Here is a 15,861-nt window from a genome sequence, read left to right as displayed (position 1 = left end):
CCTCTCGTCCCGACTGGCGGTGGCTGGCCGGGGAAACACCTTTCTGAAGCGAAGGATTGTGCTGCCCCAGCGTCCCACCGCAAATAAAAGCGGGCTGCTCTTCGCTTGAGTGGTGCTTAACCAGAATGACGGCGGCCGTGCTGGAAATCGACACGCTCATTCGGAGCTGTTTGCTCAAAAGGGGAGATACCAGGGTTTTGCAGTCATTCTCACCTGACCTTGGCCCGCTGGTATTTGCCGGTCACTTTCAAAGTGAAATAGACGTCGGTCACAGGTTGCTGCTCAGCATCACATCTATCTAGCTTCAGCTGGCTGGGGTAGCCCTAATTTAGTTAGCCATGTGGGAATAATAGATGTTTTGAGGTTACATCATCAAAAAACTGTATGGTTCCTGTCCTGAGGTATGGTCCTTGGCATTTCTTAATTTCTTAAGTGAAATTATCAGTCATCAGTCATTTATAGAGTGAAGAACAACACTCAGTGGGTGGAGGAATATACATAAACTGAAGATTAATAAGCTGCTTATTTAGATTGACAATTACAGTCTACCAGTGTGTTGTACAGAGTGTCCGATATCCCTGTGTCGTGGTAGCTGTACCTCCAGGGACTCACCATGCCTGAGCCTTTGCTGCCAAGACCAGCCATCCCCTTGCTGGCAGTAGCAGTCTAAGAGAGCCTGGAGTTATCACCCTGCTGATGGCACGTGATCGTAACTGGTGATGGAATCTCTTGCTCTTCCATTAGAGGCCTGTGTGAAAAAAGTATAGGAAGTACTTTACTGTGTATGAAGTACAGGAAAGGGATATTATTATTGTAGGAGAGCAATCAAGAAGTTAGAGCAAAAGAGAGATCATGCTGCTTATTTGCTCTCTATTCAATCCTCTCATACAAATGCATTAGGAGACAGACTGTAATTGCAAAACCACATACTCTTTTAGTTTTTTCTTCCCAGGATTCCTATGTCATTCAATATGTTAAAGTCACTGTATCATTTGTAAATATTCTGGGCTTATTTTCTGTGAAGAAGAGGTGCCTGCAAAACATTTGCTTTACATGTTTTGGGTGTTGAAAGATGTGAAGGTACCAAGCGAAGGCTACAGAAAAGTACAAGGTCAGACAGAAAAATGCTGGTTTGGGAAACTGGACTCTAGTCTTGCCAGTAGTATAGTAATGCATTAGATTTATGAAGGTTTTTTTTTTTTTCAGACTCGGATTTATAGATATGCTGAACCCTCAATACAAATAAAATAATGCTGGTCATGCTTTGTGTGTTTTGTAATTCCCTGCACACTGAGAAGTTAAGGTCTCTATAGTCTCTCACAGTTTATTATTCAAAATAAGATTTTTGTAATCTCAGTGTCTCACAGCTCCATCTCTACAAGGGAGGTGATAACAGGCCCCTTGGCTCTGAGTGGTTCATGAAAATAAATTTAATAATATCTGCAAAAATATGAGGCTGGGATGGTAAGTGTTCTGAGAAAATTAATCTTATTTTCAAAAGAAGATTTGTTTAATTGGCAAAGTAAGTAAAAATAAGTTAAAAAGATTGAAAAGTGAAAGAAAAAGTACTGAAGTGCACTGTCCAACTGTAATACTGAATTCAGAAGAAAGCCATGAAAACACAGTACTTGGTATCATTTAATAGCACAACTAGATTAAAAATCAAATCTAACCTTAATTTTTCAATTTCGTGATTCCTGGGTTCTTGTCTTTGTCACTTAGATAATATTTTGTGTAATATGTGCTTTTCCATGGGGTAATTCTCATGTGTGCACACTGCAGATCTCCATTCATTAGTTAGCTGCTACTGGTTAGCAGTTTCTGCCTTTGCCAAATACATCTCTCTAGTGCTATCCACACCAGAATGTTTCAAAATAATACTATGATAGGTCGCCATTCAAACCAAATACCTCTATGATTCTGTCATGAACAATCCTCCTGGAGGGAAAAATGCCACCAGACATAACAGCCATCTTTCTGGAGCATCTCTGATGACCTGTTTCATTCTATTTTTGTGCAAACCATTTATTTTCAGTAGCAAATGTAAACTCGACCTCTATTTTAATTATTCATGTTGCCCATCTTTCCTGCTGACTCTGCACCTCTCCTTAGCAAGTATGTCTTCAGATGAGCAAGGGGCTGAAAAGTAAAGATTCCTGGGTGGGAAATAATGGGGCTTGATTGCTTACAATGAATTTTCAATTACATGGTGAGACTAGCCAAAGCACTGCTGGAAAGAATTGTTAATCTGGTAACATTTTCACCTTCTGCTATAGCATAAAAGATGAGGGCTTTTTCACCTGGCTTCCTCTAAAGGGAGAGTCCTAATGAGCATTGGAGTTCTGTCCCTCTTAGCAGGAGATGTGGATTACAGATGGAGAGATAATGAAAGCTATCACATAAAATGGGGAATTTATGTACACAGCTTTTGATGTCAGAGAAAGGCACCTTAAGCAATGAATATTTAGACATATTCATTCCATTTGTGTGCTTTAAAAATGCACAAAACACTTGGATAAAAGCTGACACCTTTTCAAGTCCTGGTGTTCGGATGTCATTTAGTGTCACTCTCCCTGCAGTGGAATTATTTTTCTGCATTTCTATGGTCAGAGCTAATGAGGAATCTCATGCTACTATGCTCCCCTGTGTGTGACAGACTGTCCCTGATTTACAGTGTTTGTTATTCCCAGTGGAAACAGGATTGCTAGCGCTGAGTGCTCCAGACCACATTATGGGTACAGCAGGGAGACTACCAAGGAGTCCCTTTATAGTTAAAAATAAGCACAGCTAAACTGAGAGGACTACATCTAAAAAAGGATGGAAAACTATCTCTGTGCACATTTTTAACAGTCTGCAGAGACTGAACAAATAAGCTAGCTATAGGCCATCAGGTGAAAAGTATTGTTTAGGAATACTTATCATTAAACTCTGGGTGGTTTCCAAAATATAGTAGAGGCTCCTGAACAAGGATATCATCACAGCACCTCAGATTCTGCCTATCTGCATTTGAACTCACAGATTAATAGTAAATATCTCTAAGTCCCATTCTATGTTCCATTAAATCTAGTTCTGCAATGAAGCACAAGGGAAATTTAAATTCTTACGGTAATAACAAATTTCTGGGCTTGAATTACTTATGAAATGAGCAATTTGCTACTCATTTATAATAAATAGGAATGGTAAAATATTCTTTTAAATCCTTATCTCATGGTTTGAGAGAAAGACATGTAAACAAACCAGAGAGAGAAATGTATGGGCAATGCAAAGAAAATGCTGAAATCACAAAATGTGTAAGGAGGGAAAGGAAATGTTTGAGGGGGCTGCCATGAGTTCATCACCCATATTCTGTTTTAACATTTTTGCTTGTGAAGATTCTCTCTTTCCACCCTGAAAACACTTACGTTACTGGTATCTTCAGATGGCATTACACATGCAATCATTTACAAAATAGCTTCCATAGGTCTCAAAAGCCGTCACTGAATGATGCTTTAGAAACCCACAGCACAGCCAAATTGCAAAATTCTGATTTTTAAATCCTTAATCAGGCACTTTTGCTGACTTCAAAGTCTGTTAATTTCTCCTTTCGCTCAGTGCATCTGCATGTTCTTTTCCTTTTCCTGAGATGCTGTTTTCTGCACAGTTTTTATAAATACTGCTAATCACATGCATTGACTATAAAAAAAAATAGCCAGGCTTGTAAGCTCTTTTTTTCCCTGGAAAAATGCCACTGGGAAAATCTAACTGAAATGGCTGCAATGATGGCTGCAGCCAGTGCCCTTCTCAAAACTGTGTCCCCCCACCAACCCTTGTTGCTCTCAGCTGTGGGCTGCAAAGAGCAGAGGAACTGGGGGACACTAGGAGTGATGTCCCTGGCATCCTCAGAGCATTTTAATACATCTCAGTGCTTTATTAGAGTCTCCTGTTTGAAAGAATGGGGAAAGAAAAGATGAAACCCTGCTAACAGTCTAAAAGCTTCCTGAAAACAATTAATCTCCCAGTAAGCCCCAAAAGGCTATCTGTCAAGAAGTTAATAAAGATGAAATGTCAGGATGCCACATGGCTGCTAACTGCAGGCAGGAGGGGAAATGAGCTTCCAAGCAAAGAAGCACAAACTATGTCATCTTGCATATGATCATGTATTAACATCAGCAACTGCAGATGCTGACTTTTGTGTCTCTGCAGACATCTCTGACCTTAGCATCTCTGCTGCTGCATTGGCTTTGTCAGCGTAAAAGCCCACGACAAAGAAGGACGCAGCAAGAACAATCTAGAGGTGTTGGATCACCCAGTGGGAGAAGCGAAACTGTCCCATGTCCCCAGAGCTTCACAGGTCACACACAGGCCAATATCCAACAAGAGACAGATGAAGCTGTCAGGCAATTCAGGAGCACGGCCTCTATCCCATACAGCTCTACTTGTGTGCATTTGTCAGCTGGATTGGGAGTCAACCAATGTTTTATTTCCCCCCAGTTTCCAAAGGGCAGATCAAGGCCCTGGAGTACAGCCGTGGCCCACTAGCTGCCAACAAGCAAACACTGTCTGCTGACAATGAAGGCTTGCTCAGGACAGGGAAGGGGGAAAAAGCAAAACAATCTTCTCACCATACATCCTGTTTATTGCACATGTCTAGCAAATATTCCCAGTCTCTGGACTGCACCACAGCCTTGGCATTTGGCGGATACCTCTCAGCAAGCTTTGAAGGCCATCATTTTACTGTGCATTGTAGCCCCAAATATGGCCGAATTGCAAAGACCTTGATTTTTATGCCTTTAAGTCAGGCACTTGGCTGATCCGAAAAAGTTCTTTAATAAAATAGAGTCTCTCTAGTCTGATGAAGAAATCAAGATTTATTTTCCTGATTTACTCTATTTTCTATTGAAAAACAGAGGGCTTCAGTTTGGCAGCGAGCCCTGTGCTTCCCAGCGGGAGGATGCAAAACATGGACAGGCTGACCAGATCAGGAAGTGAAAAGAAACAATTTCTATATTTCAAGATTGGAGAGAGCTACAAAATCCAGCAAGCAGTAATGGTGGCAGAACCTTAACAGAAGTGTCTAGCAATATCTCTGCTTCAACAACTGCAGGCCTCATAAAGCTAAAAGGGGTCTATTTCACTTCAGTGAAAAATTTTCATTTCTGCTCTGTCCATTGAGTCACAAATGTTTTTTCTCTGCACCTTCCATCTCTCTAAAACAAATATCCTCACCTACCATTAAATCTTAGTGTGCACACTTCATCATTTGTCTCAGCTGCCTAATGGGCCAGGCAGGTCCTTAATTGGAGGTCTTTTTTCCTGCTCTCCTTTTTCATTATTTTTTACTGGTGTTGGTTACCTGTTAACTCTAATACCTTTGCTTCCTTCAGAGGAATTTTACATGTCCCCACCTCAACAGGTAGTGAAAAAAACATATTATTTCCATCCTGGCTGCACTGTTCTTCTTCATCTGTGCCTCCACACTATCCAAAGTTGAACGCAGGCGAGTGGCCCAAGCGTTGAGCCCAGGTAATGGCTGCATAGCCAGGGCTGCTCATCCCTGAGTCCAGGGAGGAGCAGGAATTTGATACTAATTTCTGAGTTGGGCAACCTGGCCTATTTGCTGGGCCTGTGAAAAATCATCTACAACAAAGTGTTTCTTCCCTGCTGGATAATACTGCATATATCAAAGGTAATTGGACACTGTTTTGGAGAGAGGAAAGGCAACATACCCAGTTTGGTAGAGGTGGCATGAGTTTATGGGGGCCTTTCATCTCAACAGCTCCATGGCCTTTTGACTGCTTAGTCTGATCAAGGTATTTTCAGAGAGGGGATTTCCTTGGTCACTGCAAATGTAGCTGAGAAGGTGTGTGTTCCCTTGCCTTTGCCTTCAGAAGTGTCAGCAGAAAGTGCCATTATAGGCTTCACTTTGTGGCCCTATAGCCTCTAAGGTGCAAGGTCCTATATGGGAAATTACTAGTGAATTGGTGATCAGCATGGGCTCTGATATCTACAGTTTATAGAGAAATCCCACTCTCAGGAGGATCTATCCATTCTTCTGCAGGACTAACAAAATTCCTATCACAGGCTACATTAAAAAATTCCAGATTTCCCTACCTAAATACAGGTTATCTTATACTTTGCCTCAGTAGGGTCCCAAAGAAGCAAGGTAGATCCCTTGGGTATCAGAACAGTATCAGCCCATCATGCTGGTGCTTCACTGTCCATCATCAGAGACTGAGATCAGAGTTGCTATGTCACTTCACAGAAACTTCCAGAGCCTGTACTTGAGACCCTGATCTCACAATGCACAAAGCTGGGACAAAATAGCTTAGCAGAAGGGCACTGTCCTGTACATTTTGCTCATATGAGAATCCTCCATCTGGGATATTCTCTCAACCACATCAGCCAAGAGTGAGCCAGCTGTAAATACTTTACACTAGGCTTTGGTAGGAAAGAGTAGGTTAAATTAATTAAGCTCACATCACAGGGATTCAGCATCTGCTCCAAACAAGTGATGAACCCACACATACCAGAGCCTCATCTGTACAATGGAAAGAGCCATAGCACCCCTTTACTTTGAAGATCATACTGAAGTCAGCAGGTATGTGGCAACTTACAGAACATGATGCTTGCTGGTGTATTTGCACATCCAGCAAAGAACTAGTCATGTTTTTCTATCAGTGCAATAGACATTGGAGCAAGGACACTAATGGATTAAAAATCGTCTTATTTGATCATTCCCCCCAGTCTCCTCTCCCCAGTGTTTTAAACATTCTTTTTGTTGAACAGGAAAAAATTAGAGTAGCAAGGCAGGAGATACATTAATAGAGCTGATCTACTGGAGTGAAGCCAAACCAGCAAAGCCAGGAATGTGTTTCTATAGTACTTAGCACAGTGGGGCTGCACTGGGACTCAAAAGCTATCGTAATGCAGTGATAAATAATGGTAATAGGAACATCAGGAGATGAATACAGACAAAATGTATGACCTACAAATCTGTCAAAAATTTACATTTGCCATCAGCATACACCACATGACTGTCCTTCACAGCTTGATTCAGTGCCATGAAGCATATACTGTTGTCCAAGGGAAAAAACCATAAGACAGGGCAATGATCACCCTTCATCAATATCATCAAGGGCTGTTTCTCCAGGATGGTCTTCCCCATTATAGGAGAAATCAGCAGCAAAGTGTTTTGTTCACATATTGCATCTGTGGGAAATTGCATTTCTGCCCAGCAGGAAATGTCCTTATATAATCAGCTGGGGCTCTGTACTGAGACAGGACAGCTTGAGCATTACCGAGCTATGCAGCCTTATACAGCTGTACAGCCCCAAAATAATCCTTGTTTGGTGTCTGACACTTTACCAAGTCTCTCTCTATTTTATTTTTTTTTTATTCCAAGTCATAACAAGATTTGGATTTAAGGAAGGGTAGGTTAAATGAGTTTTCTTGCCTTTGTAAATCTACTATCAGACCTGTGGTGAAATCAATATCTTCCAGATTTTAGCTTCAGGATTACTGGAGTATATTTTCTACCCATATTATCCGCCTATTCAACTCACTGTTGTTTTTCCTTCCTAAAAAAGGAAAGGTGAATGGAGAGGAACTTTATATGGCCAATGACTTACTAGCCTTTGAGATGAAACCTTGGACTCTATTCTGGGCAGAATAATTGATCACTTCAAACTGATTCTCAGGTGAGTATCAAGGACACAGAAGCAGTAACCTGAATTTTTTGTTGCTCATGGGTTTTCTACTTTCTCATCCATACTGGATTTTATGGCAGATCAAATTCTCCTCTGTCTTTCAACATTTATAAAAGTGGGCATAGAAAGCTGCATTAATCCCATATTTCTCTTTCTATATGAAATTTCATTTTTTTTAAATGCACGTGTTTATTTGTTTCATAGTTCTCTTTAATCAAATTTATTTGGTACAATTTACAAAATTCCCAAAGCCTTCCAGTACAGAATAAGCAGCCTTGCTAATAAGGTCAAGCATAGCTTATTCTTCTAACTACTCTGCATTTTTTAGTATTGGTATTTCTAAGCCTAAAACTGTGATGAAAACAGTCAAATAATTCTACAACTTTACGAAGGAAGGAAACAGCTCAATGAGAGATTAACCTAGGCTGATCCTCATAAGCAAACCATACTTACTTGAAAATCAGTGGGTTAAGAATTAAATGAAGTGTGGATACTGCAGTCATTAGGTAGTTAGTTGACAGCACATGCAATCAGATAATCAAGTAGAGGCACAGTCAATGTGTAATTTTAAAAAATCTACATTAATATAGATATTTTCATTTTGGAGGAAAATAGTCCATTTTGATTCTATTCAGTCTCTTCAACACAAGGAAATCTTTATTTCCAGAGCTGCCATGACATTCCTGCTCAGGGCTAAGAAATTATTGTGACAGGTGTGCACAAACAAGTAGTTCCATAAGGACTGCTCATCTGACTCTCCTCAGGGCAGTATTGTTAATGTAAGCTGTGCATGACAGCTTATGAGGAAAGAAATACCTTTCAAACAGCCTAGCAATGCAATAATAGTGTGTTGCAAGAACCACTAAATAAATTTTCTGCAGCGAAATCCTCAGTGAGCTTTGATTAAATAGGGATAGTACTAATATCTACATGTCCACACTTCAGACCTTACACTGGTAATATTACATGGACCAACTAAATGAGTTTGAAAGTCTTTTACACATCAAGATCCATTAGAATTTCTCTTCTCTTTGTAGGATGAAGCAATGATGTTTCCTCACTCAAAGTTCATTTAAGCTCTCAGTATACACACAGTTATATTGAAACCACGCAATGCTGGCCACCTTCCATCACTGCAGTGTCCTGGAAGATAAGGCCTGGCCTGGAAAGCTGTCTGGATGGGGAACAGAACCATTTTTGCAATAAAATTTGAAAGATGAGAACCTCCCGTAAACTGCAGGGCTGATGCTACTGGGATCGCACACAGATGGTAAGTCTGTGACCACACTGCCTGAGGCTTTGTGCTCACCAGACCTCACAAATTTGTTTGTAGGAAATCTGGGAATGCACATCCTCAGGAAAACCTCATATGCTGCAGGACAAGTGTTGGAGATACAGCAAGAAGCATTCTCTTTAATAGTTCTTCTTTTTTCTTGTAAGCAAATCACCCATATATATGGTACATGAGCTTAACTATCTCCATGCAGCTTTTACTCAAATGGTTTCATTTGAGCACTTCTTTAGATACAAGTATCCCCATGCTCAGAAATGGATCTGTCTCTAGGATGAAGTCAGCCATCTGCTTAGCTGTGCACTGCAGCACCCTCAGCATATTAGGAGAGAGAGAGAGAAAAGCAAGCAGAATAACTACATCCAACTGGAAAAGCAAGTACAAATGCATTTACTCTGAAATTTGACCCAGGCCCTGCAGTTTACCCTTCAAACTCAATAACAGCACAGGCATGTTAAAGGTCAGGACCATAAAACACCTTTGTCTCACCTCTCTTCCAAGGATAGCACAGCCATCTAAGCTGCAGGGCCTGCCAGTCTGCCGACAGAGTGGCTAAGTGCTCTCTTAGGGGACAGTACCATTTACTGTATTGTGAGCCACACTTCCTGAAATAGCCTGTTTCTCCTCAGAGGCCACCATGAACAACTTGCAGGAACTTTTGAGACCAGACAGGAAAACAGTGCAAACTCTCTCTTTGACATCAGCCCAATCAAGTATATCTAGCATAGCAAGAGCCTTCCAAGAGGCCAGGGTTTGGTACCCCTCAGGATGACAAAGTTAGTAGGCATTGAACCTTTGTGAAGATTGTGCCATGACATAAGACAATGAAAATGGAGGGGATATGCAAGACAATTCTTTTAAGTCCTGGTTTTCAAAGACATTGCCAAACTAGGAACTTTCCAGATAACTCTGCTTGTTGTGAGATCTTAACTCCTTCTCACACTGCCAGACCAGATATTAAAAAAGCAGACACTTCTGTAGCAGGTCTGCTTTCTCTGTAAAATTTCTGCTCATAGTTTTCCTCTTGCAGTTCAGCTGAAGTTGGGAATAGCTGTGTCTCACACAAAACAAGCAATTAGAAGCACAAGCATTTCCATTCACTCCCATTTGTCATTTTTAATCTCATAAAAAAAGACTAAGCCACAAAACTAAGAGAGGGATGGTTTTTCCAGCTTAGAGGTAGTTAGATGCACTTTTGATGTGTGCCTTTATGATACCATGGAAGAATTCAGCTGTATGAGTTACAGCTGTATGTGCAAGGTGAACCCAAGGCTGCTGGTGTGAGCTCTTCAGGTAATGGGCAAGTAATGATAAATATGCACTTATCTTGGAATGCAGTTGCAATCACTGCTTGGTTCTGAAGATGTAAGCATGGTGTAAAGACTAGGCAACAGTCCTTATGTGGAAACATAAACTGAGCATGCTTTGCTACTGGTGACCATTGGATGGCGTTTCTCTTCAGGGTACCAGCAATTCAAAGTTCAGGGGGAGTCAGTGCATTTTAGGATTCTTTTTTGTGTTGTTCAGTATTTCAGTTTCCAGTTACACTCACGTACTGTCTCATTAGACTGGAACCCAAGTGGCTCACTTTGTACTCCTGTACAGATCTAAACACCAAGTGTCACCTGGTCACTCTTGGAGTTAAGTGATCTTTACTAACATTGAACTATGTGCCATTTACCTGGGCAGTAGGAGGATGCCAGCCATGAACAGACCTGCAGTAACTGCTTCTATGAAGTCTCTTATTCCCCACTAATGCTGCTCAATATGCAGTCTTTCAGCATTACGGGAAACGAGTGCCTTCACCTCCATGGAGGGTTGGAACAGGCATGCTGCCAGGCTGGAGGAACAGCTGATGCGCAGTAACTTGAGCCCGTAATGCTGTGGTGTAGCATTAGGCAGCTCTGTAGGTCTTCCTGGGGCAGTAGCAACTGACAGTGGAGCAAGGGTCTGCTCCCTTAGGGTCTCAAAAAGCATTGTTCTCAAGTCAGGTCTAGGTCACTGAAAAACCTCACACCACACCCCTTTGCCCGTTGTAGATGTGCCTCCAGAATCAGGACGGCTTTGGATGCTGGAAGATAAGATAGAGGAAGAATGAGGGCTGAAAGATATAGGAGTGCCTGTTTTGTGGTTCTCAATATCCATCTGATAAGCAGGATCTGGATGTGATTTTTTCCAGATCTACTCTTTTCACACACAACAGAGGAATCCACCTTGCTGCTCTTTAGTCCAGCCTGAGTAAAGTGCAAGAGCTACCCAGGACACTGGAGTTTGCTTGAGAGATTATAGCTGTAGCCTCATGTCAACAGCCGATTTTAAGAGGTTAAAAGTGTTTTTCAAACTTTTATTTTTTGCAGCATTTCCTTACAGTATGACTGTTCTGCAAATCAGTGTCTTTTTGCACTTTTGCACTTTTAATTAAATTTAATTACATAATTTTTTTGCTTTTGGCACTTTTAATTAAAGTGCAAAAAGAAACACTGGGAATGATGTTAAACTGTTGTGATTTGACCTGTCCTGGGTTCCTGGGTAAACCTCTTAGTAAGCAATTTGTTACCGCATTTATGAAAAAGAAGGAAAGAATAGAGTGCTAAAACCAGAATTTGGAACAGTTGTTTTAATTCTGAACAGCTGCTCTGTTTAACCATCCACCTCTTAGTATTGTCATCAAGCATTTTTTGTGACAAAGATGCCGCTCATATACACACACGTGCAACGGCTTGTGATGGAGACTCTCTTATTTGCCTGCAAACATTTCTGTGGGCTATTCTTCCTTGATTGTATACTATTCCTGGGAGATTCATTGTAGTCTTGATTAGCCATTCTCAACCAGGTGGTCAGCAGGCATCAAACAGCCTGCAGGATGAACTGACCCAACACAGAATGCAGACTGTGGAAGAAGACATGCACAATACTCTCCAGGTGCGTTGCATTTGATGGACACTTGTAAACAAAGGATCTTATCTTTAAAAAAGGAATTTTTGACTGCAACAAATGATAGAGAGAGATCAAAGAAATTTGTACCAAGGTGTTACCTTCTGTTAAATGTGATTTTATTTCCCTTTCCTCTCTTCCTTGGATATAACTACATAAGAAAATTTCCCCAACAAAGGATTTCAGAGGCTTCTCTGTTTTTGTTCTCCTGGCCTTTCAGAAGTTCTTTCTCTTCTTTTCCCTGTATATGGACATAAAAGGCTATGCTGCAGAGCTTTACATACAGTTTGGAAATAAATAATGGATGATTGACTAAGCTGGTGACAGACTGTAGCAGCAGCAGCAGCTGTGTATGCTGGAAGCTTGCTGCTGTTTGGGAATTCTGCAGTTGAATTAAGGCAATGAGGGATCTCTTCTGTTCACAGGGGATTGACACCATTTTCATCACAATAGGAAATAGGTGAGGCTTGTGCTTTGGCAGGAAGGATTTGATGAAACAACTCTCACATAGTCAGCAGTCCTATCAACATGAATGAATGCACAAGAACTGGACTGAGGCCTTATATGCTATACTGCTTTCCAAACTGATACCTAGTTTTCAATATATATTGAAACTTGCTTCCTCATAGCAGCCTTTATAGTTCCAATTTATGAAAAGCTCACCTAACAGCATAAATGCTACAGTGGATTCATATCCATCTAGAAGAATCATAGAATGGTTTGGGTTGGAAGGAACCTTAAAGATCACTGTGTTCCAACCTACCTGCCATGGGCACGGACAACTTTCACTAGCCAGAATTGCCAAAGCCCCATCCAGCTTGGCCTTGAACCCTCCTAGGGATGTGTTCTCTAGAAGCTTCTCTGGGCAACCTGTTCTTGTGCCTCACCCCTTCTCACCAAAGACAAATGTCTTCTTTATGTCCAATAAATCTACCCTCTTTCAGTTTGAAGCCATCCCTCCATGTCATAACACTACCTGCCCTTGTTAAAAGTCTCTCTCCAGCTCTCTTCTAGCCTCCTTTAGGTACTGAAAGGCTATAATAAGGTCCCCCCCTCCAAGCCTTCTTTTCTCCAGGCTGAACAACACCAACTCCCTCAGCCTGTCTTCATAGGAAAGATTCTCCAGCCCTTCAATGTCCCACTAGAGGCCAAGTGCCCAGCTTCCTCAACTGTCTCAGGAGCCTTTCCAATTTCCTTACAGCAATATCCTGAAATGCAGATAATCTGTTCCATATGCCTGTAAATTAATTGTCTTACGTGCAGGCAGAAACAATGGTACCTGGAGGAAGGCTGGGATAGCTCACAGATATGTAAGATCCAGTATTTTTCACAATATTTACCATTTCCCCCACATCTTCCAGCCAAGAATAGGACTCCAAAAAGACATTTTTCTTCAGGTAACCTGTGAACAGGAAATTATGGTTTAGTGAGTCACAGATCCTAAAATATCCTATGAAGCATGTGACATCTGCATAATACTACTATTAATAATAATTAAGCAATGTAAGTGTATGCTTTGGAACATGCTAAGGAAAGCTCAGTGCGGAGGAGGAGAGACAGGCACACTCAGGCAGTTTTGGATACTCACAGCACCTGGGGGCATCCAGATAGACAGGTACACCCCATCTATTACAGACTGGGAGAGATAAGCATGTTCTGCTTCTGTGGTCAGAAAATCCCTCACCACTGAGCTAAAGACAGGCACGATAGCTAATACTGACCAATACCATGACCTCATCTCATGGCACACAGGCAATGACTGCAAACTGGCTTAATTTTATCTGAATGTACGTATGCTTTATTTCACAGTTCAGTGCATCAATTTAACATATAAACTTACATTTCCTGATGCTTTCAGGTTCCTGTCATGTTTTCAAGCTGAATATCACTAAAGGTGTTGACCACTGGCAAGCCTGTATGAGGAGCCTAGTGGGCCTGAGATAGCTGAAATCTAGATCTGAATATCACATCATATATTAAATGAAATGTGAGGTACCTCTCAAGCATAAATCTTGTCTGACTTGGAAAGGTGACAGCTTCTCATGTTTTCCTCCAACCACCACATTCCTCTTGAAAAGCAAACAAACAAACAAAAGCGGTCTCTTATGCTGTGGTCAGTGTGGTGACCCCTATGTCTGGTGTGATGTTTCCTAAATATTTTAATACAGCCAACACTACCTCTCTCCAGGAAGAAGGATCTGGTGGACTAAACTGACTTTTGCCAGTCATCCTGCACATCTTATGGCAGGTTTGAATTCTCTGGCTGAGAGATCCAGCTCTCAGCTGAGGGATACTCTTTGCTATCAACAAAGGGTCTAAGATGGCCAATAACAGCAATCATTCAGACATTTCTGTTGTGGTATATTTTGGGATTTACAAGGTTGTGGTATTCATCCTCATAGGCACCAGCAATGTCAGGAAGAGAGTTTGGGCATTTCTGGAAGAACTACAAGGTGGAAAACTCATTTGGGTGCTTAAGCAACATTTGGGACTAAGCCACAGTTTGGTATGTTCAGTATAGTTCATAATGCGAGGACCACCCAGTTTTATCACTATTTTGTGACCATTTCTGACCAGATCTGTACCCATAATGCCAGTGGCCACTGCTAAACTCTTTTGTAAGAAAACTTATACTTTTCATGGCTTGTTTCAGACCACTGTTGATAGTAACCAAAGGAAGAAATCGCAAAGATCCCTTAAGCAGAGGGGGTGGGAGAGGAAAAAAAGTCACGTATGTCTCAGTGCCCCCTATGCCATGTAACTCCATGGGCTCAGGCAAATGCTGAAAAAGGGAAGCAACTACTCCCAATGTCACTTTGCTACATCACCCTCCAAGAAAACATCTCCTTCTTCGATAGCTTCTGCAGCTGCTCAGATCTCAGCAATTAATCCTTTGTGGCATTCTCCTTTCCTCTGGCAAAGTCAGCGTTCCAGCACAAGAGATATATGTTTTCCCTGTGAATTCTCCCAAGCAGCGATCAATAATGGTACAATGAAACCTCTGAAATTACTTAAACTTACTTTGTGTAATATGACTAGCAGACAGATTAAAACAATGTCCCAACAGGAATTTTCCTTCCTTAATATTTAGGTTCCACACATCAATTCCACTCTAGCTACTGTGACTAATATCCACCACCGCCACACCCGCCCCCCAGGATTTCCTGCTTCTAGATCACATGTACTTGGAGCAAGATTTGTAAGTAATTTATCTCACTCTTGGCTTGAGGTTCCTGAAGATGCTGAGCATCCATTTTCATAAAGTAAGATTTCTTGAAGATGTAGCTAGTAGGGCACCTGGAAATGAAAGCACTTGAAATCATGTAATCACCGTTGAATACCTTAGCTATAATTTCTCTTGTGAAAGCATTTTGAAAATTGTACTTCTATCACAATCAGCGTGATGCTATTTGCTTCTCCTTGTGGCTCTGACTTTTGGATTCAAGTGAGTGAATGTCCCACACTGTGACCACAACCTCAACAAAGTCCAGAAACTTACCAGCAGGGACTAACATTACCAGTGCATAAAGCACAACTCATTGGCCCTGCTAACAAGGAATTATTAATGCAGAACTGCATTAATACCTTTACATGGAGCTATGCCACACAGCTATCGCAGTTTGCCCAGCACTGCAACACCACATGCCACCACAGTAGGCTGTACATACCCCAAAAAGAAACTCAAGTCTCCATTTTAAAATGTTCTCATGGTTGCAGAGAGAAGCTTGAACACATTGCATCACAGCTGCAGCCTTGTAAGAGTTGCATGGGTGATGAAAAGATGCATCCCAATATATTATTGAGAAAAAAAATTCACAGTGTTTTTTTTTCATCTATCCTCTAGATTTTAAGCATGTGGTAAGACCTACAAAATATCTTGGCTCAACAATGCATGCAAATACATCCAACTATTCTAATATTCAATGCAGACATGGTATTAGGCCTAACAAA

This window comes from Onychostruthus taczanowskii, unplaced genomic scaffold (assembly GCF_017590055.1).
Source record: "Onychostruthus taczanowskii isolate IOZ18803 unplaced genomic scaffold, ASM1759005v1 scaffold1, whole genome shotgun sequence".
Lineage (NCBI taxonomy): Eukaryota > Metazoa > Chordata > Aves > Passeriformes > Passeridae > Onychostruthus > Onychostruthus taczanowskii.
This window is presented reverse-complemented; position numbering follows the sequence as displayed.